Below are 25554 nucleotides of genomic sequence, written 5' to 3' on the forward strand. Positions count from 1 at the left end.
CGACCATCTCCTGTTACACTAATGCAGCCTCTGCAAACGCAGGATGGATAACCTGTCCGCAGTGGCTGCCGTTCAGACTGGAACGCGGCTAAAAACATATCCGCAGGAGGTTTTATGAGCTTTACCGATTTTCATGGCTCGTATATAGAGGGTGGTCATTGGCGTGGCTCCGCAGACGTAGAGAAGAATAGATTTCACTTGTGTTTTTTAAAGATACGCAGCACGGTTTGGCCTCGAGGTTGACCATATGGCTTCCCTCCAATAGGTCTGCTACACTGATTGAGCTGTAGCTAAATACTCTCAAGCATTCCCCAGGTTCGGCAGGAGTGTAACATTTTACAGGTCGAGTTCCTTTTGAGGTTACGCATGCATCGCTGTGCAAGCTACCCGGGAGTCTCCAGCTATTAGCAGAAACCGCAATCAAATCAAAAGTCATAAACTCTTACATCTAGCACTGAGAAATAATGCATCACAGTGCTGGTCAGAGATTTAAATACTCTAATTTTCAGCGCAGATATCACTTTCATTTTATGTATTTAAGCCATTCTTTCTTTGGGGAGGAATAAATGTGCGATACACAATTTTAGATAATAAAAAAATAGGTTTGCAAGTTTAAACGTAACATATATTTTGGATTTTTTTAAGATCAAAAATTATACTGAGACCCAGAAGAAGACGCAGGACAATGCTGGAGGGGATATGCTTCTTCTCTGACCTGGGCACACCTTCAGATTCCCCTGGAGAGGAATCTGTACAAGTGGTTGGAGGAAGGGAAGTCTACATGACCTGATCCAGGATAAATGAATGATAATGGATGGATGGATGATCTTTCTTGGTCTGTACCCTATCAGTCCATGTTCATGCTAAAGTCGTTTGGCTATGGGCGTCCCTCTGGTGTCCCAATATCTTTCATTGGTTTATGGTAGAATAGAATCTTGATGGGTCTTTGGTAAATCTGAGGGCACTGCAACAAGACAGTGATGCCAAATACACATTAAACTGGAGATTTGGCTATTCCAAAGTCCAAAGCTGAATCCTCATGTCGATCCTTGTCCCAGGAACCACCCAATTCAAATCAGTTAAAGAGAGGTCAAGTCCCCAACCGAAATTACGCCAGTAGTTGGTTGATGACTATAAAAATGACAACTTGCTGACCTTTAATCAAATATAGGTGGACTTTAGTGGCTCAAACACTCTTTGAGGCCCAATTAATTTTTCCTTTGACAAAAATGTATGTTTATTATGTCAGGTTGCTGTCTGTAACAATAATCTTCTACAATAGAATACTAAAGGGCTGCACAGTGGCGCAGTTGGTAGAGCTGCTACCTTGCAGCAAAAAAGTCCTGGGTTTGATTCCCGGTCCGGGGTCTGTCTCCATGGAGTTTGCATGTTCTCCCTGTGCATGCCTGGGTTCTCTCCGGGTTCTCCGGCTTCCTCCCACAGTCCAAAAACATGACTGTTAGGTTGATTGGTCTCTCTAAATTCTCCCTAGGTGTGAGTGTGTGTCTGAATGGTTGTTTGTCTTGTATGTGTCTGTGTTGCCCTGCGACAGACTGGCGACCTGTCCAGGGTGAACCCCGCCTCTCGCCCGGGACGCAGCTGGAGATAAGCACCAGCAACCCTCCCGACCCCATTAGGGACGAAGGGTGTTCAGAAAATGGATGCATGAAATAGAATACTATGGTGGACTCAAGAGCTCTTAACTATTTCAACAATAATGGTGAACAAATTAAATTTAGGTAAAGAAAAGGGAAGTTATTTTGTAGAAACCCATTTGACGGAGTCTAAAAGCTTAATATATCCAGAAATATTATTATTTTCTGCGAGTATTAATTTTCTTTCTTCCTGCTAAGTGCTTCTAAATCTGGGATACTAGTAAGTTGTCTGGTTGGTCTTTTGAGGTCAGTTCACGTATTCATAGAGAGCTGCAGTAAAACCTTCAGATTTCACTTCACGAGCCAGTTATAGTGCTGAGAATCTCTCTGCCATTGTAAAATACAACCTCTGGTTATCTTCAGCTTTTACAGGTGGATTTGATGTTGGCTTGAAGAATTTTGATTGAAAAACCTTCTTTTACCAGCTGCAGTGAAATGTTCCTTGTTTTACTAAGATAAGCCATAAAATGAGCTGACCACAGTTGACTTCATCTTATTGTTTAATATTTGCGCTTTTTTAAGCATTTCCAACCATACATGTGACAAGAATTACTTCATACTTTAAGAGTTCTATAATTTAACTTTGCCACCTCTGTTTGCACTCACAGCCATTTCTAACTTATTCTGTAGACACAAGTTGCTACATTTGTCCTTTATCTTGCTAATGAATAGGATTATTTTATTTTTTTTATTAACTGTGCCAAATGGATAGAAATAATGGGTGTGTGAAAGCTCAAATCTGTCTAGCTTAACATACAATACAAATATAGAAAATTTAGCTACCTAGGATTCAGGAGCAGTTTGAACTTTTACATGATAAAAACGTACAACATTCTTAAATAAAGGTGACCCTTTTTTGCAAAAACACCGTTTTTGCACATTTACAAGACAGAAGAGACATTTATTATGGTTTTTTGCCTTTTTAATATATTTTATTTGCTCTTCACTGAGAGCAAAGTAAAACCGAAGTCAAATATTTTTGCACAAACTTGGTGAAGAAACCAGCAGGTGCCCCATAATAGGATGATTTTCAGCTTGGTCCACCCTGACCAGTCCAAAACTCTAAAATCCAAACTTTACCTAGTAAATAATAGTAAATAGAACACTGTGGTAACAATATTATGGTATTTTAGTATGAGTGAGTTGCTTAGAAAACCAGAAAGGCATGATAATGCAAGAAGTTATTTAAAGCCAGTTGATTTATCTATGGGTTTTGAGACATGTTCACAGTTCATTCAGCCATCAGAGCAAAACAGCGTAAGACCTTCAGTGGATTACATGAAAAAGCCAGGTGAGCAGAGTTCACGAAAGTTTCTCAATTTTATTTATTTTTTGAGCTTTCAGCTTCTGACTGCCTTTTGGAAAGCTCTGACCAAAGACTTGGCTCTGAGAGTTTACACACAGGAACTGCCTCTAGTTAAACTAATAACATGAGATGGTAAAGATAGTTTAAATGTCAATCTGTAATCACTTGTGTCTTAGCCTGTTTGCTGTCTTATAAGGTCAACTCTGCTTCTAACATTAACAATCAATGACCATCGATGGCAGCTGAACTAGAATAAAAGAACATTTTAATTACAGTTCTCAAAAAAAAAATAAACCTATAGGTTTTAAGGCACAGTTTTAAGTGTTGTCATAAATAATATACAAAAATATTGTTCCTGAAATTGTAACATAATTTTTAAGTTAAACTGCTTTCTGCAACATTAGAAACATTGTTCTAAAATATTACATGTGTTTTAGAATAATAATGCAACTTGGGAAATGCTACTTTTAAATAGGATGTTGTTATAATATTTAGTGAAAGCAGCGTTTGTTCTTATGTCATAGAAATGAAAGAAAGAGATGCAACCGTGTGACTATAACCGAGTTTGATAAGAACTCTCGCCTGTAAACAGTGTCATTCTCAGTTGTCAAATATCTGATTGTGGCCTCCTTACTGCCTGACAGGAGCCTGGGTTGCTGTAGCTGAAGGCAGTCAGTTTGACAAGCCCAGCGTGAAAACAACAAACCCAGCCGCCCCCATCTTGTCCACAGTTAGACTGATCAATCAACCCCGACCAGAGTTTGTCCCCTCTGGCTGCAGGGACAAGCGGTTCTCCCTCTATCTCTATCAGTCACAGCCCTGATGGACAAATGGCTAAAAACACATTAAGTGAAATGTTAAATCATTATGACCGTTTCCATGTTAATGAGCCTGAAAGCTGGTAAACATATTGTAAATGGAAAAAAAAAAGAAAAAAGAAACTACAAGCAACGATGGCGAAATGGAGAAAAAATATATTTTGAGAATAAAAGTTGCTATTATGCACGAGTTTAACCTCCATTGACCAGGAAAGGTTTCACCCTCACACCTTCACAAGTTTCCCACTCAGACGGGGGAAACACAGGAAAGCAGACCCTCTCAAATTAAACTCTTCGGTCTCCTCTCGTGCTGCTTGCTCCCCAGGCGTTTTCTGTTTTGTTCCAATCATAACTACAGGAAAGAGGGGCTTGCAGAGGTGATGGATGGTTTTTCCAGAACCATGTTTGTACAAGGCATAGCTGGAGCTGCTGGTGATCATCCACCACGGATGAACGATGCATGAAATCAATAAGAAGCCAAATTAAGACCATGTGCCAACACCTTTTGATTACATCAATGCTGGTACTTTTTAACCAGAAAATGTTTTACATCTAAGCTTGAGATCCATTTATCATCCTGGGATGCACCACATGTTTGGGTGGATGTGGTGTAATCAGAACGAACAACACCGGGTCTGGCCAAGCCAAAGGTAATCCATCTCCTCGCTTTGGCTGAATGACTGGTCAGCACGGTCTAATGTCTCAGGCAGATGTGGTAGTAGCTTCCTGCTTTCATGACCAAACAGATACCTTTACCCCAATTTTAGTCTTTTATTGCTGTCATGTCACCGAATATTTACAGAGCACCAAGAAAACAGATATATGATCAATCTTTTACACTTTTAACATAATTTTTGTACAAAAATAACATGTTATAATTTGTTAGTAATTATATATAGTCACTCAGACAACATTTCACCATTGCTCTCACAATTCAAAATCACATGGTAGCTATGAATCGGGGCCTTGTGTGAGAGATACTATGAGCAACTTTTTTACCTTCTTTAAAAATGAAGTACCTGCATGTTTTGATCTTAGATGTGCAATTTGTCCTCTTGCAAGCAAACCTTCTTTTAAACTAAGAATCATTATGTAGGGAACATAAGAGTCCAGGCATGGACAAGTCATTTGGCGTACTGGGAAATGCCCAGTGGACCAACACACAGAGAGAGAATTGCCTTCATAACTTGTTTTCAAATAATGTTATGAGTAGACTTGGTATCCAATTTAGTGTTATTTTAGCTATAAAGCTACAGTTTTCAGATGTTGCAGCAATCAGTCATTATTTTCATGTAATATTATTGAAACAGGTCTTTGCTGAAATTGATTTTTTATCGACCTGACCAGAGAAATAACGCAAGTGAAATTCTCTCTGTTTCAGGCTTTCAGGTCCCACTTTGATGAGGGGCTTTTTCTTACATGGACATATGGGTCTTATTATGGGAATAATTGCACAATTGTGTTTTACACCTATCCAGGGGAGTTTGTCAGGAGGCTTGTAGCTAAGCAGCCTGAAGCTGAAACCTGCTTTTTCAAGCAAATGGAGGCCCGACATCATTGAATCATTCACAGTTCGATGTAAATCAACGACCCAGTCGTTCTTCACCTGGCTGGTTTGGGTCTTTTGTTTGGAGTGCGTTGTGTGCTTGGCCATCTGAATCATGATGGGAAAAGTTATGTCATTTCTTTGGAATGAGTTTTAAAATAGGGTTGTAGATGCCTGAGAGCTGAAACCACAACCCTGCCCCTTAGATCCATGTGGGTTTTACCTTTTTTCAAAGACGGATACCTTCACCCCTCTTTCAAACCATCCGTTGTCTCTGTCCAGAACCTGGACATTATCGTCATCAAAGATGTGCCCTTAGCTCTTGAGCAAGGGCACATCTTGCTTGCTCTTCTGGGATGTACCATGCATTAGTACAATTGTTTGGCTTCACCGATGTAAAAGTCAGTGCTCGTTGCACGGGACAACACACACAACCACATTTTGTCCTTGGGATGAACCAGCAGCCTTTGTCTGAGGGTGTTGTTGGGTTTGAACTTGACTGGTATGTTGTTTTAGGAGAAAATTCTCCTGAATTTCTCAGAAAGCCCAGCCACATATGGGATGACAGTAATTTTGGGCTTCTCTGTCTTTTTTGTTGTGTTTTCCTTCCACTTTCGTTAGCCGATTTCACAAAGGCTCAGTTTGAGTAACCACATGCTTGAAGCAATTTCCTCTTGTGATTTTGTTCTTTGTGTTTCCTGTCTGCAATGGTGTGAATCTTGTCCACATGATAATTCGGAGTTCAGATAAAAGGCAGTTTGTGCTCCAGTGGGTGGTGTGACTCAGAATGTAGATATTTATCTGTGTGAGTGAAGTGGGAAAAGAATCTGTACAGCAGAGAAATTATCCAGCCAGAGAAGAAGGCTTTGGTCAAAGATCTAAATTTCACAATGATCCCTGAGCAACTTCTGATAAGAGAAGTCATCACTGCCACTGAGTGAGGCATCAGAAAGAACAACATGGCAGAGGCAGGTAGCTGAAGTGCAAACAGAATATCTCAAAGTTACGACTCTTGAACTCACATCCATGTGACAACCTTGTTGGAAGACAATCATAGAAAAGGTGTGGGAACCTAACCCAACCATCGGAGAGGTCGATGTTGATGGGAATAGTGTTGCAGGTGAGGGGACTGAATTTAACCTCCTTGGTGTCGGGAACCCCCCACTGCTCACTAGGGGCCGAGGAGCAGAGATGGGTGACAGAAAGCATGAAGGGAGAATCTGTCAACATTGTGCTCTTTATTTGGACGGGGAAGAATGCATGATCAGGGGGTGTAAGCTCAGGAGAAAACTTTGGAGTTTATCTGCACATTTGAACTTGTTCAGCCAAACACAGAAAAGGATTCTAATGACAATAAAACTGTTTCTGTTCTCTGTGTTTCAGGAGGCTGTTTCAGACTCTTATTGCTCTACGAGAAGAAATGCCACACGTTGGAGTATGGTATTTCTTTTGTCGCTGGCTGCTTTGTGTTTGTGTGCGCGTGATTGAGGGCCGCTTGGTCTATAAATGGGTTTCATAAAGCCCATGCAATCAAAACAACTTTATGAAGAGAAACAGCTATTGATCAGGGCGGCAGGAGGCCACATGATATCAATAATGACTCAATCTAACACACACAAACACACTCGCCCCATTCAACATGGAAGCTATCAATTCTCTGCTGTTAACCACCAACTGATCACAGTGCAGGGGCTGGTTTTCCCTACCCACAGACTGCGTGCGTGTGCATGTGTGTGTGTATGGAATGCAGCATTTCCTGCCTGATCATATAACCATAACCCCACTGTGCTATGAGCCACATGGTGTCTGCCAATAAGCCACAGTGCTTTCACTTTAATAATAGGTCCTGGTGCAGAATTTAAGCACTCATTACATATTACAACATTGCAGGTAGACGGAAACAGTCTGGTGTTTAAACTAAAGTGTTGCTTCAGGAAGCAGAGTGAAAATAAAGCGCTAGTTAAGAGTCAAACATCTAATTAGATGCTAAAATATCCACAGAATGTGCAAAACATTTTTTTGGGTGCAATGAAAATTACTTCATCTGATATTGTGCAAATCACAAGGGTACAGTCGTCTTAATTTTTCCATATGTTCTGAATCTGCTCAGCGCTGCAGCTGATTGCACTGTGTGTGGTGTTGAATCTAAAGGATCCTGGGTTTGGAGCAAATGAAGCCGTCCGTCTACATGGAGCTTGGATGTTCTCACTGATGCTTGGGTGTGTTTTCTCAGGGTGACCCAGCTCCAAAAACACAACGATTACATAATTTGCTCCTCTAAATTGCCCATAGGTACCGTTAGGTGTTTGCATGCTTTTTGGTCTCTGTTTTCCCCTGTCCTAGGTTGGCGACCCATGAAGTTGCCATGATGGTTTAAAGACACAGCACCTGCTCGGTATCTGAAAACACACATGACCGGGGTGCTAAGCTGCCTCTGCTTGATCAAGCAAAGGTCAACAATATCCTTTACATGGATGTTTTTTTCACTACTCCAACAGAACTATTCTGTGAACTTAATGAAAGAATAAATATTGTAGCAGAGTAGGGGATTTTTTTGTTTATTTTTGGCACTCCCTTTCTTTTATTCTCTGGCCACACCACATAGCTGAACTATGACCTCAAATCCCAGACAAGTTGAAAACGAGGCTTTCTGCTTCACGACCAGACAGAGATTTAAAGACGAGCAGCAAAAGCAAATGAGGTGGATTAGCAGCTCATCTCTTCAACTGATGGTGTCGTCCAGGACATGTTGCTGTGAAATATTGTGAGAATGAGATTCTGGATGAAGTTGAAACTCGATACAAAATTACTTCATCAATAGAAATAAGATGCCCTGCTATGCAATAATAACAAAAAACAATCTTCATTGAAGCAAAAAAAAAAAAAAAAAAAAAAAAAAAATGGGGTAACTTCTTGCTTTTCTTAAACTGAGAAGGATAAAAATGTAGGTGAGCTTTTATGCTGTATTTATCAAATGGCTTTAAACAGACCCAGACATGCTAGGCCTGGTAAAACAGATGACATACTATCTAACCTTACATGAACCATGGCTGTCTTCATCAGATTCATAGAGAAATTTGACTCAAATATTGCTTTTGCTTGATTATTGGAATTAACATTTTTGTTTTTATTTTCCCTGGCAACATTACTGAGGAAGGTGACGTAGTTGAAATTGGTCCAAAGTGTGCTAAAAAAAATTCATCACCAACAGAATGGATCCGAACATCTTTATGGTGCAGCTGCAATTGTGGCTCATTGAATGAGGGAACATTTTTCTGATCTGTTATTGTCTACTATAAATCAGCCTTTGTTTGTGAATGTGTGTTTCTTGTTCTCATCTGCCAGGATGCCACCAGGTATAGCCATCTGCTTGTTTAACTCAATCTAATTCATGGTTTGAGCTGAGAGATGCTAGTTATCTTTGTTTCTAATGAGTGGTTATTTGAAATACTACTGTGTTGAGCAGTTGAGCAGGTGTACCTCACAAAGTGGCTGGTGACAGCACAATATGGTAGACATTGGTATATTGATGTCTTCATTTTGGTGACATCAGGTCTTAATCTTGGAGTCACCAACACATCAACAATCCTCTGAGGGCTTCACAAAACAGCTGAGAATATTGCACAAAAGTGCACTCTATTTTCAGTGATGATTATAGGCTTAAATACTATTTTGGAGATTTGTTTCAGCCTAAAAGTAGGATAATGCCAACAGAATCTCTTTATTTATGAAAAAAAAAAAACTACCTCCACCCTGGTGCTCCATGCAAGCACTTTGTTTACCAGCTATGCTCCAGCTTATGCCGTGAAGTTCCTCTGCTCTCTGAAAGAAATTCTTGAGGTTGATTTTATCTCTCTCTCTCTACCGTCTCCCTCAGGTGCATTGTCTCCCAACTGCTAACTCAGCTCTTTAAGTTGCAGCTCAGCTTCTACAGCACCGCATAATTTAGAAAGTTAGCTTTAAACCACCGACTCTGCCTCGCTAGTGCACATACATATATTGCTTCTCTGTTCAACCATGGGAATTGAGTTGGAGAGGTAAAGATGGGGAGGAGGTGGGTGGGAGAGAGGAAAGGATGACTGTTCTCTTATGTCCCTTGGTTCGTAATTACCTGGTGAGTGTGTGTGCATGCGCGAGTATGGTGCGGCCCACTGGGGGTGGTCTTGTTCCCTTTGTGCAGATTAAATGCTGATGCAGAGTGGAGACAGCTGGTCAGAGTGGAACTCGGGTCATTAAAGTATCAACGAGCGCAGAAACAATCATCCTCACATATACGCTCACCGCGGTACTCAATAAGCCTTTTATTTTGAAAAACAAACAGAGGAGCCCGAAAAAAGTGGAATCAAAACAGCACTTGTGACAGGCTCACTGTGGGGGCTTCAGGACTGAGGGATGAGGGAGAGGGAAGAAAACAAGAAAGAGGAAGGGGGAAGGTGTCTTAAAAAGCAAAACACTCTGAGAAGTGTATATTTGTTCTAGCGAGAGCTTTCGAGTGGGTCCAAAACAAAGCGGGGTATCAGAAGAGAGTCCACTGCCACCCCACCCGCTGTCAGTCCCTGCTCTTCCCACCCCCCTCATATTTCTGCTGTCAGCATGCATGTCCAATCCACACCCAGGGGTCCAGCAGGAACTATGGGCCTTTGTGCAGCAAGGAAACACTTATGAAACCGACTGATTGCAAAAACATCCTGGCGTAAGTACAGTCTGTTGCCTTCTGCACGCCATTGGAAAAGATTCTCCAAAGTGTTTCAAGCTCTTTTGGAACTGAAAGTTAAATTCAAATGTCTTCAGACGCAGACAGAGTATGTGCCAATTTTACACTTAATAGGAGGCAAAGTTTTGTTACAATACTCCTCGTCTGGAATATTGAAAATGTTAAGTCTGTTAGAGAATGAATGGTCGCTAAAATGTTGAAGAAGCAGAGACCGCCTTTAAATTGTTTGTGTGCCAGAATTTTGTTTATTCAGTAGAAAAAGTAAATAATGATGGGGAGCAGAAAAGATACAAATGATTTGTGAAAAATATGAGAAAATATTGCTGCTTATTACATCATCTTTAGTTAAGATTATCAAAAGCAATAGACCTGATTTTAATATTGAGACGACATGTAAACTTCATTTAGTCAGAAGCCATTGTTTTGCCCAGGGGACTGCAACCTTTACAATTCCAAGAGCCATTTTGTACTATTCTCCATTAAAGAAACTCAAAGTATAACATATTTTATAAACTTTTAAAAGTTTGAATCTTTCTTTACTATACAACGAACAGAAGTGCAGAGTGAATGTGTAGACCTACTTTGAAATAAACACTATGCAAGCCTTCTGGTAAAACTAAAACAAAAAGTAGAACACTTCAATCTAAAATAAATATATACACCATGTTCCAAATTACTATGCAAGTGATATTTTCTTCAATGGTCTACGCAAATGATGGTCAGTATAATTTTCAAGTCATGAACTATTAATTTTACTGAACAAAGCTCCCCATGAGAACAGTTTTTTTTTTTTTTTAAATCAAAAAGTCAAAATGCACTGTTCCAAATTATTATGCTCAGCAGATTTTCTAAACATTTTATGGATTATAAAGAACTGCAGATGGTCATTCTTTGAATGTGCAGCATTAAATGGTCACATGTAGTAAAAATCAAAAACTATTTCAATCAAAAAGATCTTAACAGACCGAGTTCCACGTTAACACAGAACCCCTCTTTGATATCACCTGCACAATTCTTGCATCCATTGAACTTGTGAGTTTGTGGAGTTTCTGCTTCAACTTTTATGCAGGATGTCAGAATACCTTTGCAGAGCTGCTGTTTTGATATGAACTGCATTCCACCCTCAGATCTCCTGCTTGAGGAAACTCCAAAGGTTCTCCAGAGGGTTGAGGTCAGAGGAGGATGGTGACCACACCATGAGTTTCTCCCCCTTCATGCCCATAGCAGCCAATGACACAGTGGTATTCCTTGCAGCAGGAGATGGTGCATTGTCATGCATAAAGATGATTTTGCTACGGAAGGTATTTCGTTTATATTCAACCGGCTCTAAAGAAAAATGCACAACCAGAAATTTCTGTCTTTTTTTTTCTCAGCTCCAAGATTAAATGTTTGCTAAAAATCAGAAATTCTTGAAAATTCTTCAATTCCAGTAATTTTCATTCCCTCACTGTAAAGTTTTTTGAGCTCTACCCAAGGACCCCACTGGTCCCCCAAATCCAATTTGAAAGCCCATGGCTCAGTGATTTATTCTCCCTTAAGGACAACGTCTGCAAGCTGTTCTCCTGGATGCAGTTGTTTTAGACGCTGCATCCAGGAGATGTTGTTCATGTGGATCATCGGGGGGCTGACAAGTCAGTAAGGTGGCTGAGGTGAGCCACTGACGCTACAGCTGTCAGGAGACGGGAAGCAAGCTGCCCTCTGATTTGCTTCTCTACCAGTTCAATTTCATTAAACCTGTGATTTGTTTCTGTTTGGGTGCTGCAGCATCTGGGAGGAGGGAGGACAAAGTAAGGGATGAAATAAAGAAGAAGGCAGATAAATGAATGAGTGAGAGTGAAGCAAAGTATGTGTGAGAGAAACAGAAGGCATTGGAAGAGCGATTAGTGCAGTGGTATCCATCATTGGAGCTGTGCTGCTTTGGTCGATTGCCACGGACTCTGAGGAATACTTCATCTGGTCCCACAGAGAGAAATGCAAACACACGCAAACACTCTCATCTATTATTTTGTTCAATTATAATCCAAATAATCTCCTTAATTCTTTCTTTTTTTTTTTGTTTTTGCTGTTTTCGTTCTTTCCTAACTTTTATATTATGCAAAAAAACCCGAACTGTTGCAACATGTTTCTAAGCTTTGTCTTAGCTCACTGTTATTTTTAAAAAGCCTCTCTGGGCAATGCACCTTGCCAATTCAATTTATTATGCCTAAATGCACAATGCATCAATTGTGTTGCAGCCTTATATGATTGGCTAGTGTGAGCAAGCATGCACAGAGATGTATGTCACTGTACAAGCTGGTTAGCTGGTATTTGCACATGTGTGTGCCAGCTGGAGACAGATGTTTAAGTGCTTGTTCATAAACCTAAAGTGCAACTCTGCAGAGTACACTCAGGCTATGCAAACAAAAGCCAAAATCACACTCGACCCCCGGCTTTATTTCAAGAGTGTGGTTACTCTCGTGTGTATTAAAACAGGAAGTTGACTGGAACTGGAACCACTGGATACTGACCCGACTCTTTAAAACCAGAGGGATCCAGTGAAGCACTAGTGTGTCCATCAATCCAGTTTCTATACCTACTTAATCCTTACAGGGTCACAAAAGGGGCTGGCGTCTATCTTCAGACGTCACTTGAGAACAGGTGCAAACAGGTTGCCAGTTACTAGGGTGATATCATCATGCTCAGTTTTAGTGCCTCACAAAACTATTCCTACCATGTGAACCTTTTCACACCTTTTACAACTTCACTATATTTTATTGGGATTTTAAATGACAGATTCAATTCAATTCAAATAACTTAATTTATTCCCGAGGGGCAACTTCAAGGCACATGAGCTGTACAAACAGATCAACACAAAGTCATGCATAGTCGTGATGGAATGGAAGGAAAAATTAAGATTGTTCTAAATTTGTTTCATGACAAAAACAATCTGGATGAACAGATTTTGTAGTTTATTTAATGTTTAATGCAGAGCTAGGTGCAAAAATAATTTTGTTTGTCCCTCATAGCATGTAGTCTGGGGAGTTGAGCTTTAACCTCTGACATTTGCTTGGGGTGGCCAACAAGTGATCTTGAAGTCTTTTCCATACTAATAAATATAAAATACACATTAAAATGATTGAGCTGTTTCTCATTACAGAAGAGTCATAAATGACTTCCTAAGACACATGATTAACTTTCCCTTCATCCTTATAATACACACAAAAAAAAACCTAGTTTTTTGTGCATGAAGAGCATGAAGTTTGTCATTTTAATGTTAGCATATCAAGTTTTTAATTATTAATTATTTTTGTTTTCAGTTTATGGATTAATAAAATGTCCAATAGAGAAAAAAAGGTTTTGAATATCAACTCATAAACATTTAATGGGGTTAGTGCCATGAAGTATCATCCAACACCGTTTTAATTTGGTATAAATTTTTGTCCCAGCTACCAAATTTAACACACAGTCAACTGTTTTATGAACTGTTTTTTATTTCTTATTCAATTATCTTTACTAAAATCAAATAACTGAGCTGAAATAAACCCATTGCTCAAGTAAAGCTGGAAAACAAAATTTCTATTTGTGGTGAAGGGAACAAAAGTGGAGTAAAAGTTTGTTTGCTGGCGTCAGACTCAGAGTCTGAAGAGGATTTATTTCCCAGCGGAGGCCAAGCCTGGCAGAAAGGAGGTGACAGCGGCTTGGTGGCGCTTTGGGGGCTCATTGCCACGCATAAATCACCCACCTGGAAAAAATTACAAAGACTGGCATTAGCCGCGGCACTGCGCCACTGGCCGACAAGCCGTTTGTGTGGAAATGAGAGGAAACAGGCACTCTGATAATAGCGAATAATTTTTTTTCTTCATAGCTCGCCACATAACAGTGTAGGAGTTATGACATGCTGAAGTGAGGGATGAAGTGAGAGGAGGGCAGGAGGTAAGGAAAGGAGGAGAAATAACAAAAAAAATAAAGATTTGAAGTGGTGTCATGGTGATGCGGTCACACCTAAACACTGTGAATGGCTCACTAAGTCATTGCTTGACGTCAAACAAGACAAATGTGCAGCGATTTCTCCTTCATCATGTCTAACTGTGTGTGTGTGCGTGTGTGTGTGTGTGTGTGTGTTTTGGGGGGAGTGGAGATTTGCTCCAGTCTCCTGAGAAGAGGCCTGGGGAGGAAAAGTTGGAAGCAGCTACTATGCATGGTGTGATCCAAAGTTTTTTCCACCTTTCACAGAGCAGGGAACAGTGTTCCAGGCAGGCACATGTGGAAAACGTCAAATCCACCAACACTGCTTTGGAAAAAAAAACAAACGCTCAGATTGTTTCGAGTGGGCCTGCCTGATTGTCAAGGGTTGACTGTTTGTGTATTTTCAAATGTAATCATATTAAATATAATGAGTCCAGAGTGCCTGACATTATTCGGACACAGTGACGTTGTTGCAACATAAATACAGGAGGTGGCGGGATTCACTGACAGTAAACCTACAAGAAAATAGTTGAGGGAGAACATGTAGGCTAGCAGGGACTGTTGGTGAAAGACAAGGACGCGTCAGCTGTTAATGGGTCTGAAGGCAGGTCCTTCAAGGCTGAGAACTTCTATCTAGATTTTACATTTTCATTTTGAGGAAATAAAGGAAGTAGCTTTTGAGTTGCCCTGTGGTGTTGAATAACCACTAAGTGCTGCCTGAGAATACCTACAGAAATATTGAGGAAGGCATCACAGCATTTCAGCTCACATCATTTGTAAATAAATGTTGTACTAGAGTCCCAGCAATGAGGACTGTACCTTGTGGTACATTTACACCACCAAGTTTTGATGCTCAGTTTTGATTTCCTTGCCGAGTTCTAATTTTTGAGGGATTTTTCCCTTTTTGAATTCAGTGCCATCTCCATTAGACTCCAGAGTAAACCATTCCCTACTCTGAAATGCGCAGAAGAAGAAGTGATGTGTAAATTACCTAGCTGTACTTACAGAAATAAGTATGGATACTACAGATGTCAGTATGTGTATCAAGGCTACAGGTAAAAAAAAAACCAAACATATGGATCCAGAAAGTTGGGATGACAGTAAGGGAGGAAAGGAGATGTAGTCAGATTTATACCATAATAAATAAATGCTTGATACTAAAGGGCAAGCTTTAAAAAATAAATATTTCATGAGTGGAAACGTGTTTGCCGGTATGAAGCTGGAAAATAAAACTTATGTTAGCATAAATTTTAAGGATTAATGCTTTGCTTTGACAAAAAAATACTTTTTTTATGCATTTATAAAACATTTGGGCAGTCTGACATATTCAGGTTTCTGTCAGTTGACATCTGGGGGTGGACCTATGGGACTGCAGAGGTGCAGAATCTCATCTTGAAAACTGGCTGCATTGAGGCCACCTCAAGTGGCGACATCTTCAAACCGTCACACTGCCTCCACCAAAAGCTGTTTGGCGTTGGCAGAGAGGAGCTGGGAAGCTCATCATGGAGTCAACCTGCATCCTCAGCTCTGCTGCCCAATTTAGAAATCCATGTTTGGGTCCATTCAACAGGAAACAAGCAGGACATATTCCAAAGAAGAGTAATTGTACTCATTAAATTGTTAACCAAGCACAAGTCCTTATTTTTTTATAAGTATTCACTGAATGTCAAAATGACAGAGGTTGTACATTCTGAATTGCTTAAATATTTCTGTTTTGGTCATGTTTTTCAAGAAGATCTATGGAACTCATGTTTTTACTAAAACAATGGAAAAACCACAAATAGCCCACAGTCTGAAGGCAAAGAAAATGCTACCAGAATAAAACCAACCCCAGAGGGTTACACACCCTGAGATATTTTGAAGGAAAAACAAAATAGAATAATGCACAAAGGTTAAAATGACAATGTTGCAACATTTTTGTAAATTTTTGCAGGTCTATAATGAATAATTTTCACAGCACTAAACCTGTAAAAGACAATAATTTAGCTTTCCTGCCGTTTGTAATGAAAATAGTGGTTTTCTTATTTTCAGTCTCTTCAGTTTTCTCACTTGATGATAAGACATTTCTGCACATTACTATTCCTAAATATTCATACATTTCTCAATTAAGCAGAAACACAGACACGTTGCTTGACATCGAGTGAGTTTGTTGTAAACACAAACATGTACGTCCGCTCAATGCGGAAGCATTCCCACGTCTGCACCTGATTTCTGAAACTCCAGTAAGCATGAGCAGACTCCGGGAAGCTTATTTACATTCAAGGGGAGTTGAGTCTGCTGTGCGTCTGTCAGTGCTGCGCTAACATCAAAGAGATGAAGCAAGAGGGAGAGAATAGAATAAAAAAAAGAAGAGAGAGTGAGAGAGAAAAAGAGAAATTGACAAAGAGATGGAAGGGAGAAGACTGAGGAAAGTAAACAGTGCAAGCTTTGATAGTCGGGATGAGGGAAGCTGAGGGACAGGGACTCAGGCAGAGTGGAAGGTGGAAAAGTGACATTTGGATGGTTTGGAGAAGACAAGCTGCGGTCCAGTGTACATGCACAACAAACTCTGAGTGATTATCAGCGCTGCTGTTTCTCTGTCAAAGTCTACAGGAATAAAGGAAGAGCCAGGTGGCTCAGAGCAAGAGGAGAATCCCAACACGAGGTGTGAATCACTGCAGTTACTTTCGTCCTGTCAGACATCAGAGTCAGTCATCAAAGACGCCTCAGTTAGCAGAGTAAAAAATGTCACATTGGAGGGTGGGAGGCTGCAGTGTTTGTGTAACAGGTGTGTGTATGTGTGTGCCTCTAAATATGACAGCAGACGGCCCCCGAACCCTTCGGAGCCAGACTCAGCGTCTCTCTGTCAGCTTGTCACCCAGATGACGCCACCTGTCTGTTTGTCGGTGCAGGTGATGCCTGTAAAAGAGCATTTTCCTCCTTCACAGCAAAAGAGTCAATTAGCAAAGAGAAAACAGACGCAGTGAAAAGCCTGACTAGATACCCTAAGTCTTGTTCCCATCATCCATAATTAGTGTAAATCATAACTGTGGACTCAGCTCCACTTCGGTTTCCTTGTTCAGAAATTTTATTTTGCCAGAGTTTATACTAAAAAAAAATAAAAAATAAAAATAAAAAATTGAAAAGAGTAAACATATGCATGCACTCTGACCTCAACATCAAGACAGAATATTTTGATTGTAGCAACGATCTCACCTGTAATAGATAACTCAATAATGTCGCAGTTGTTTATGTGATATTTTATAATATCAAGTGGTTTGATTAAAACACGATAAAGTATTTGGTAGAAGTCTGCTTTGGTCTGAACTCCTTTCAGTCTAGCTGTAAGTCTCAGCATGGAGAACCAGATCATCTGGATTCTTCCTACATGAAGACTCCAAAAGAACAAACTCCTCCAGGTAAGATATTGTAGGTTTACCACCTTTCACCAGAACCTCACTTTAAAATCTTGAACTCTCCCTTTAAATACAAGGAAAAACTTGCTGCTTACACATTGAATTGCTAAATTATCGTACTTTCTGGCCCAGGGCTACGTGTGGAGGCTCACCAACACCATGCGACACCCTGAAAACACCATGTGTATGGAGAAATGTGCTGGTTGCAGCATGATGGTGTGAGGATGCTCTTCCTCAGCAGAAACAGGGCAGCTGGTCAGAGTAGAGGGAAGGATGAATGGAGCTTAATTTAGAAAAATCCTGGAAGAAAACTTGTTAGAAGCTGCAAAAGACTTGAGGCTGGACTGGAGGTTCTTTCAGAAAGATAACAGCCCTAAAGATACAGCCAGAGCAGCATTGGAATGGTTCAGATTGAAGGATATTCATTTGTTAGAATGGCCCAGTCAAAGTAAGCACCTACAACCAACTCGGATCGTGTTGGTAGACTGAAAATTACTTTTCATCCAGTCTCACTGAGCTTTAAGTATTTTGCAAGAAGGAACGGCCGTAAAGTTTAGTCTCTTGCCGTGCGAGAGACATTAATCTAAAGATCTGCAGCTGTTTTTGCACTAAAAGCTTGTTCTATAAACACTCCCAAGTGCTGCAAGCATGACCAAACATCGGTGTGATGGTTAAACATCACAACGATGTGTGATGTTTGACCAGCATACACATGCTTACATTTCCATAATATCCATAATATCCTAGAAACCAAAAAAAACTCCCCCAGCAAGATCCACAAATTTCATTAAGACTTCCTTGAAACAATCAAGCAACTTTAACTATTTACTGACTTCTCTCTGTTCACAGAACATCAGCACCTATGCAAAGCACTGACCAGTGAAATATGTGTGTTTCACCTTTAAAATGTGTGTTTTGGAATATGTGGTGCCGTGTTGCTTTTTTCCCAGGCATATTATTACAGTTATCCAGAAAATTCCTATAAAACGTCAAAGGATGAAACAAAAGAACACGCGTTTGTCTGGGTGATTACGGGCTTCAAAGCGCTTTGGACTCATCAGCAGCTGATGTCATCAATCAAACAACCACAGTGATCTCTTCAGATCCCAAGAGCAAACTGCTGGATGCAGCCTCAACAGTCAACACACACAGACACAGTTGCTGATGGAAAGTGGATTGATGGTTGCAAACGTGGATCTCGTGTGTGTAAGAGAAGAGGCTTTGGGGCTCAACCAGCACATGTCACACAGGGCAGCTGCAGCTCAGCAGGGATTCAAAGATCAGCAGAATGACTGATGGTGCTGCAGTCCTTAGAGGCTTACGAAACACTCGGAAACACAACAAATGCAAGTCCGAGCAGGAGTGTGATCCCACACATACACAAAGTCCTACTAAGTCTGTATTTCGGTCCCAGTGTAGCTGCATTTTGCTCAGCAGCTTGCAGACTAAACAGAAAATAAACACTTTCCTTCTTAGCTCCTCTGAGTACTGTCAAAGTGCGATGCTGGAGTTTGTCAACAGAGGGCACTCTTACCCCTTTCCTCAAAGACTTCCTACCTCCTCACACACACACAGTCACACACTCTGATCTTCCCGAGTTTACCCTTTTCAGCTTCACTTCTCCATTTTCTTCAGTTTCATGTTATTGTTTATCGAGACACTAGCTGAATTATTACTTTTTTTTCTTCTCCATGGTGGGATTCTATGGGGATGTAATTTAGATTTTACCAGGCCGCTTAGTCTAATGTGTTTGTCATAATCTGGCACTGTTTGTACAGGTGGCGATAAGGGACAATCTCCACATGTCTGGTGTTGTTTACTGGCTATAAATAGCAGTGCATTAGCTGGTGGCAAGGGCTCCTGTGATGGCTCGGTGGGTTGGCTAAAAACACACCGCTGTTGCACTGCTGCCATTAGGACCACTTTATGCCTCGTGTGTGTGTGTGCGTGTGTGTGAGGGCAGCGGCGTTTAAGGCGAAGGAGAGGATTTGGTATTTTTTGGTCTGCTGCAGTGTTTGTCTACATTTTCTTCTACAACTTTCTCTTTGAATCTAAGTGTGTGTGGCTACATCTTGTGATCTGGCTTCATGTTTACTACTGGGACTAGATTCCACTGCCAAAAACTTCCCATCCCATCATCGCGCGCGCTATCACACCCCTAATCTAGATGTGTGTGTTCAAGTGTCGGCATGGAGTGCTCCCAGTTTTTTCCCCCTTCGTTGTTCCTCTACAACCTGTCCTCCTCTTCATCCATTGTGGCTGAGAGGATCCTTCTCCCTTTCATTCACCCTCTCCCACTCTCTTCCATCTCTCTCGTTTTCCTAATTACCCATACTCCTCGCTGTGGCCCCTCCCTTGGATCCTTTGAAGTTATTTTAGCACAAATTCTACTTAGCTACACTGGAGACAAAACAAGGACAGGCCTGCGACTGAGGGCCTCTGGAAATGTGTGTTTCTTTCTGTTGATTGAATCACCAGTCTCCTATTTCATCTGTGTTTACATCTGAGTCAATGTGTATGCAACAGGGCCGACTTTCAGGGAGTGTATGTGTTGAGGAATAAGAGCAGAATTGTGTCCATACCTTTCCAGATAGTATCTGTGTATATGTGTTTGCATATGGTTTATGTTTGTGTAAGTTCGCGTGTCGGGGTGTGTGTGTGTGTAAAATAGAGCTCCAACAAAGTAACTTGCTGATCTCCTCCACATAAAAACGACTTTATGTCCTTTCCAAGCGTTGTTGTTTCTAAAAGGTTCTCCATTAATGCAGTATTATTTCTGGAAATGTCTTCATCCCAAACGTTCGTTACTGTTCCAGGCCTGCAGATGAATTTAGGGATGTGCAGCACAGATATGCTTAGTCTTACTAAAATGAGCTCATTTTTACCACATTTGTATTGATTGGTCCCTAAATAAAAATGGGCTGAAAACAATTACCAATAATTAGTTTTATCTTGTTTCGGCTTATGTTTTAGGAAAGTTTATCTATCTACAAACCTACCTTTTACTATGTCTTCAGCACACTTGAAAAACTGAATACAATCAATGTGAGCACATCCTCTATCAGTCTAATTTATGTATAAAAGTGTCATCCGGCAAAAAATTTGGTTGCTTTAAGCCCAAAAAGAAAAAAAAAAAAAATTCAAACAAAGTTGAAGTTTTATGTGGTGTAAATTATTTCCTGAAATAGCTTAAGTGTTGCGGTATTTTCTATTTCCTTGTTTTCTTCACAGCTTGATGGAGGGAAACTCCGGCACAAAGGAAGAGTAACAACTCGTTCAGGCGGCTGGGAATTAGATGAGAGTGTTAATGGTGAGAGAAGCTCCTTCTGAGAGGGGAGGAATGAATCAAAGTGAAGGGAAACATTTTTATGCGTGTTGGATGTGTATCAAAAAGCAGATTATATTGTCAAAGAGAAAAGCTAAAAACCAAGAGAAAGACACAGGAACAGTAGATTTATGAGAGCACGGCCAAAGCAAAAGGGAGGGAGGATCCAATGCTTCCCATCTGACTCAACCCTCTGCTGAAAACCACTCGCAAATGAGAAACACAAGCACTTGGTCCAGAAAGCCTACAATGACGCTGGAGCTTTGGGAAGCTGGAGCTTTTCCTGGGATTTTTGCTTCTTGAATTCACCTCCATGACTCTCTGCCCACGGTAAAGTCGCACAGTCTACTCCACAGGAATGACTAAAGTGGACGTCCTGGTTCACCACACTGTAGGCCTTCAGACTGAATCACTCAGGGTGACGATCAGAGCCTGATGTACAGTTGATCTTCTCTAACAGCTCCACTCATCGAGTGCACAGACAGTCGCAAGTTCCCACACACATCTACAGATGTCCACCCAGACGACTCCACACAGAGAAGAAAAGTCACTTCACTTATTAACGTTGTCTTTGACACACACTTCGGTTCCAACGTAGCCCACATTTGGATGGTAGCGCTGGTTCGGAGCCATAGTGCGGCGTGCCGACTGCCTCATGCGGCACGATTTCCTGTGCTGCTCGTAATAAGACACAGGATCGCACAGAAAGAGCAATGGCGTCTCTGCTTCAAATTAAAGTAAGGCACAGCTGGAGGTCATGGCAAAATGATGACTGATATCATTTATGCTTCGTGAGGTAACGGTTTTTATTATACTGCATGCTTAGAAACAGGCTTCCTATGTTTTATGAACAAACTTGGATTTAAATTTCCATCTGTCTTGCGTTCACAGTTTATGTACCTCCAGTTGACAACAATAAGTTGTTCTTTTCAGTTTATTATTTTTGAACATGAAAAAATGTGAACAAAGCCAATTAGCTATTAATGTGGCTTTCATTAGGACAGACCACACTTGTCTGTAATGGAAACATGTGGGAACATCGCAATGTTATACGTTGCTTTGAAAGTTTGGTTTGCTGGAACACAGAAAACTAAGGTTTTGTTTGATATTTAAAATTCTTGTTTTAGAGAAAAACAATTTGGTGGGCTTATTTAGTGCCTCGTTCTTGCCAGATCTGACGAACTTTCTTCACACGGTTTTAGTCCCCAAAAAGGAATTTGTGCTACACATAAACGCATTTCAGGATTTTACAGACTTTTCATTCTTTTAAGATGAGTAAGACCAACTGGTTTTTATCTACAAAAGGAATATCATTAAATCTCAGATATTTCCAAAGAACACAAACATTAACATCACTGATAAACCTTCTTTGACTAGAAAAATGCACGAGGGACATTTTCACTTTCATAAATTTACCAATTCATTGGAAACTTAAATATCAATTTTCAGCAAATTTTAATCTTTGCTCTGATTTGAGGTGTAATCAGAGCAAAGATTAAATGAAAATTAATAGCATTTTTATTCTCAATGCTTCTAAAAAACTAATTTGATTTATGATCTGTGTTATGAGTCATGGGATCCCCCTGACAGTGTGGAGGCCCTCAGCAACAGCTGAGTTTGCTTATTCCTTGGGCAATCTCGGCTTGGGTTGGGCTGCTACTTGGAGTCTGCGGCTCCGGCAGGAGCTCCGTCAAAAACGCAGCACTCAATTAAACAACTTTTTCTGCTCCCAGAACAGGTACCAGTGGAGAGTCAACGATTTCTCAGACATCCATAAAAGAATGACAACAACACTCTAGGTATGTTTTTGATGAAGAAATGCCATTATTTCGTAAATTAAAGCTCCAGGAAGCTGATTTTACATAACACTGCCTCTTTAAAATTGAGGTACTACATTGAGAACTGTACCGCTTACTTCTATGACGTTTTAACAGAAATATGGTAGCCCTAAAAATGGGTTTAGAAAAATAAACACAAAGTCAGCCTATAAAACAGAAAAAGGTTTATGGATTTATCTTGTCGCTTGTTATCTTTGCCTAACCAGGAACAGGCTTCTCACGGTTTCCTAAGTGGTTACTGGCTTTGGTTTATCATCCCGATAGCATCTTCAGCAGCAACATTTCATCTTTAACGATGCTTAATTTGCTCAGTATGTCTGAGAGCTTCATTTGGAGCGCCTCCCAGGCCTGGAGGACGGCGCGCAGAGATGGTAGGAGATAGAGAGGGATGAAGTGCGACTGTCCAAGAACATAAGATGTGGTAAGGAAACATTTACGCTCCACTTATCTCCCCTCTCCATCCATATCTTCGCTGCTCTCAGGCAGACAGCGGGGGATGAGACTGGATTTCGGCACGTCAAACAGAACCGCATTCTTCTTTCGCCCCTGCCGGTTGCTGTCACTCGGCTGTTTTATCAAAAAGACAAGCAAACACAGCGGAACGCGCCGATGAGCATTTGCACAAAGCTCAAAATCAAATACAACGTAGACACAGTGCAAACATTCATACAAGTGGGTAAACACGTAGACAGGCAGAACAATAAAACTCTGCTTTATGCACGCAGTGACACCAAGTCTTGCCCAGCCACTGTTTGATTATTCCAATGTTGTTTTAATTCATCAGCATGTTGGTGACATCTCCCTGACAGGGTATCACTGCCTGGATTCCTCCCCCCACCATAACAGCACACACTGGTTTAGTTACACAGAGGAGAGCAGGCTCATCCACTTCCCTGAATCATAGTAGCAGGCAAGGGCGTAACTTTGTGTTGCAAGTTGGTGGGGACGAGGAGGGGAGAAAGGGGAGTAGGGTGCTGATGGACCCACAGTTACTGGAAGGCCTTTTGTTTTTTTAGTGCTAAAAATACATCTTTTTCAATAAATTAGGATATATTTTCTGATCAGGCTTGTCGGATTAATAGTACCTTTCAAAAAAATATTTTAACAGGTATTAAAAATACTGCAAAATATAAATATGTTAAAACATAAGTAATCAATTAATCTATATAATGTATTTCACTTGGTGATGGAATTGCTGACCAATTAGCTTTTCAGTCGTATTCAAATTTATGGAATCAGCCTTTACATGCTGAATGCTTGAAAACAGTTTCAGAATTCAGTGATATTTTTTTGTGGAGAATTATCACATAGTTTGTCTTTGATTGTCTGATTTTATCAAGCGCTAACAACATAAACAACATGAAATCTCATGTCTATAACAATAAAAATGATATTAAACATTTCAAAAGCAGAATAAGTAATTTCTGTGTAAACTAAATGAATCCTCATCAGTGCAAAATTTTGATTTTTCAATTATGTGATTCTGTCTCTCAGTTGGTTGGCAAAATCTTTGTCCCGTTGATTTACCCATATCAGATGAGGTGTAATGTGTCTTTAATATAGCAAATAAGAAAGACGCAAAACCTTTTTTGGTCTGGTTGGGGCAGTTGGTGAATAGAGTGACTATCAATGTTACTGGATTTTATGAAATGTAGCTAAAAGCTGAGATGCTGATGTTTGGATATGTAAAAATAAATATTCTCTCTGCATGTAAATCTATCAATAGTTTGGTTTCTGTCAGTTCTGTAAAGACACAAGAAAGAACAAAGCGAATTTCTCTTTTATGTTGACCAACAATTACATTTTACTTAATTGTCGCTGTAGGAGCCATGGTTTAAAATTTAACAAACTTTGGCTCCTATATGCTTTATGAAATATTTCATCCTATTTGATTATTGCTCTGGATATCGCCACCTTCTACGAACAAACGATGCAATTTGTCCTGGGAAAAAAAAAAGTAGAAAAAACGGGTGACTGAATTATAATTTTCTCAGTCTGTCAGCTCAACGGCATACGCAGACTCGTTGCCATGGCAACCAATGAACAACAGCCCCGGAAGCGAAGAGCTAAGATTACATTCAAGTGCATAAACACACACACACAAAATATTTCCCACACAAAAAAGTACGTAAAAACACTAAACAGAACATCCTGTCCATTGCAGATTTATGTTTTGGAATTTTCATTTTGCATCATTAGGAAGTGGTGGTTGATTAGCCATCTTAAACACCTGCACTTCTGATCATCTGTCAGAAAATCTATGTGGGTCACCTTGTTTTTGTGTTAACTGAACCGAAATATTCCGAACTGCAGCAAGAGTCCATGTTAAAGTGATAAAGGTTAAGCTAGCATGACTATCCTACTCTCCACTTTCTTTATATAGCTAGCCTATATTTTTTTTTTATTAAAGCTTTTTACTGACCTGTAAAAAGTGATCCCTTCGGACCTTGTTATCTTGCTGTCGTAGTATTGACAGTATCAAAACTTTGCGTCCCCTTCTCAGATTCTTTGCTTGTCATTTCCCCGACCCCCGATATTCCTGACTCGATGCAAAGCAACAGCGCCTGTGGCTTCACTGGCACAGTAAGTCACGTGATGTCTAATCCACTAGATCACGGAGCGAACTTGCAATTTACGTTTTTTACAGAGGAATTTTAAAAAGCCTTACCTGGCTGTTAATGCAGCGTGCAGCTGCTGCTGAGATACATACATGAAGGCACTTAAAGAAAAAAAAGTGCAGGAACATTGGCGGGGACTGTCCCCTTCATGCCAGAGTTGGTGGTGGGGACGCCTATGGCAGCCGAAGAAGCTCATATGTTTAAGATAAAGCTTCGACAAAAAACGCCGTGTTTCCCTCTCAATCTCCGTCCTCCTGTTAAATATGCAGATACGACAGTACCAGGATCCTCGCAGGGTTGAAGCATGAATTAGGTCAGTGGCGGCGTCATACGGATTTAAAATGAGGCAAATTTCAGAAAAGGTCTGCCACATCCAGACCAGAGGAAACTCCCG

General features: G+C 40.5%; 1 long non-coding RNA gene across 4 annotated transcripts in view; it reads right to left on the reverse strand.

The window, feature by feature from the left end:
* Nucleotides 1-22506: 22506 nt before the first annotated feature.
* The window catches only part of LOC122833019, a 90182-nt gene continuing 87134 nt past the window's right edge, over nucleotides 22507-25554 (reverse strand). For all 4 annotated transcript variants that reach the window (XR_006370924.1, XR_006370923.1, XR_006370921.1 and 1 more), the window contains one exon: nucleotides 22507-23109. This is a non-coding gene — a long non-coding RNA (uncharacterized LOC122833019). The remainder of the gene's footprint in view (nucleotides 23110-25554) is intronic.

Source organism: Gambusia affinis, linkage group LG06 (assembly GCF_019740435.1).
Source record: "Gambusia affinis linkage group LG06, SWU_Gaff_1.0, whole genome shotgun sequence".
Taxonomy (NCBI): Eukaryota; Metazoa; Chordata; class Actinopteri; order Cyprinodontiformes; family Poeciliidae; genus Gambusia; species Gambusia affinis.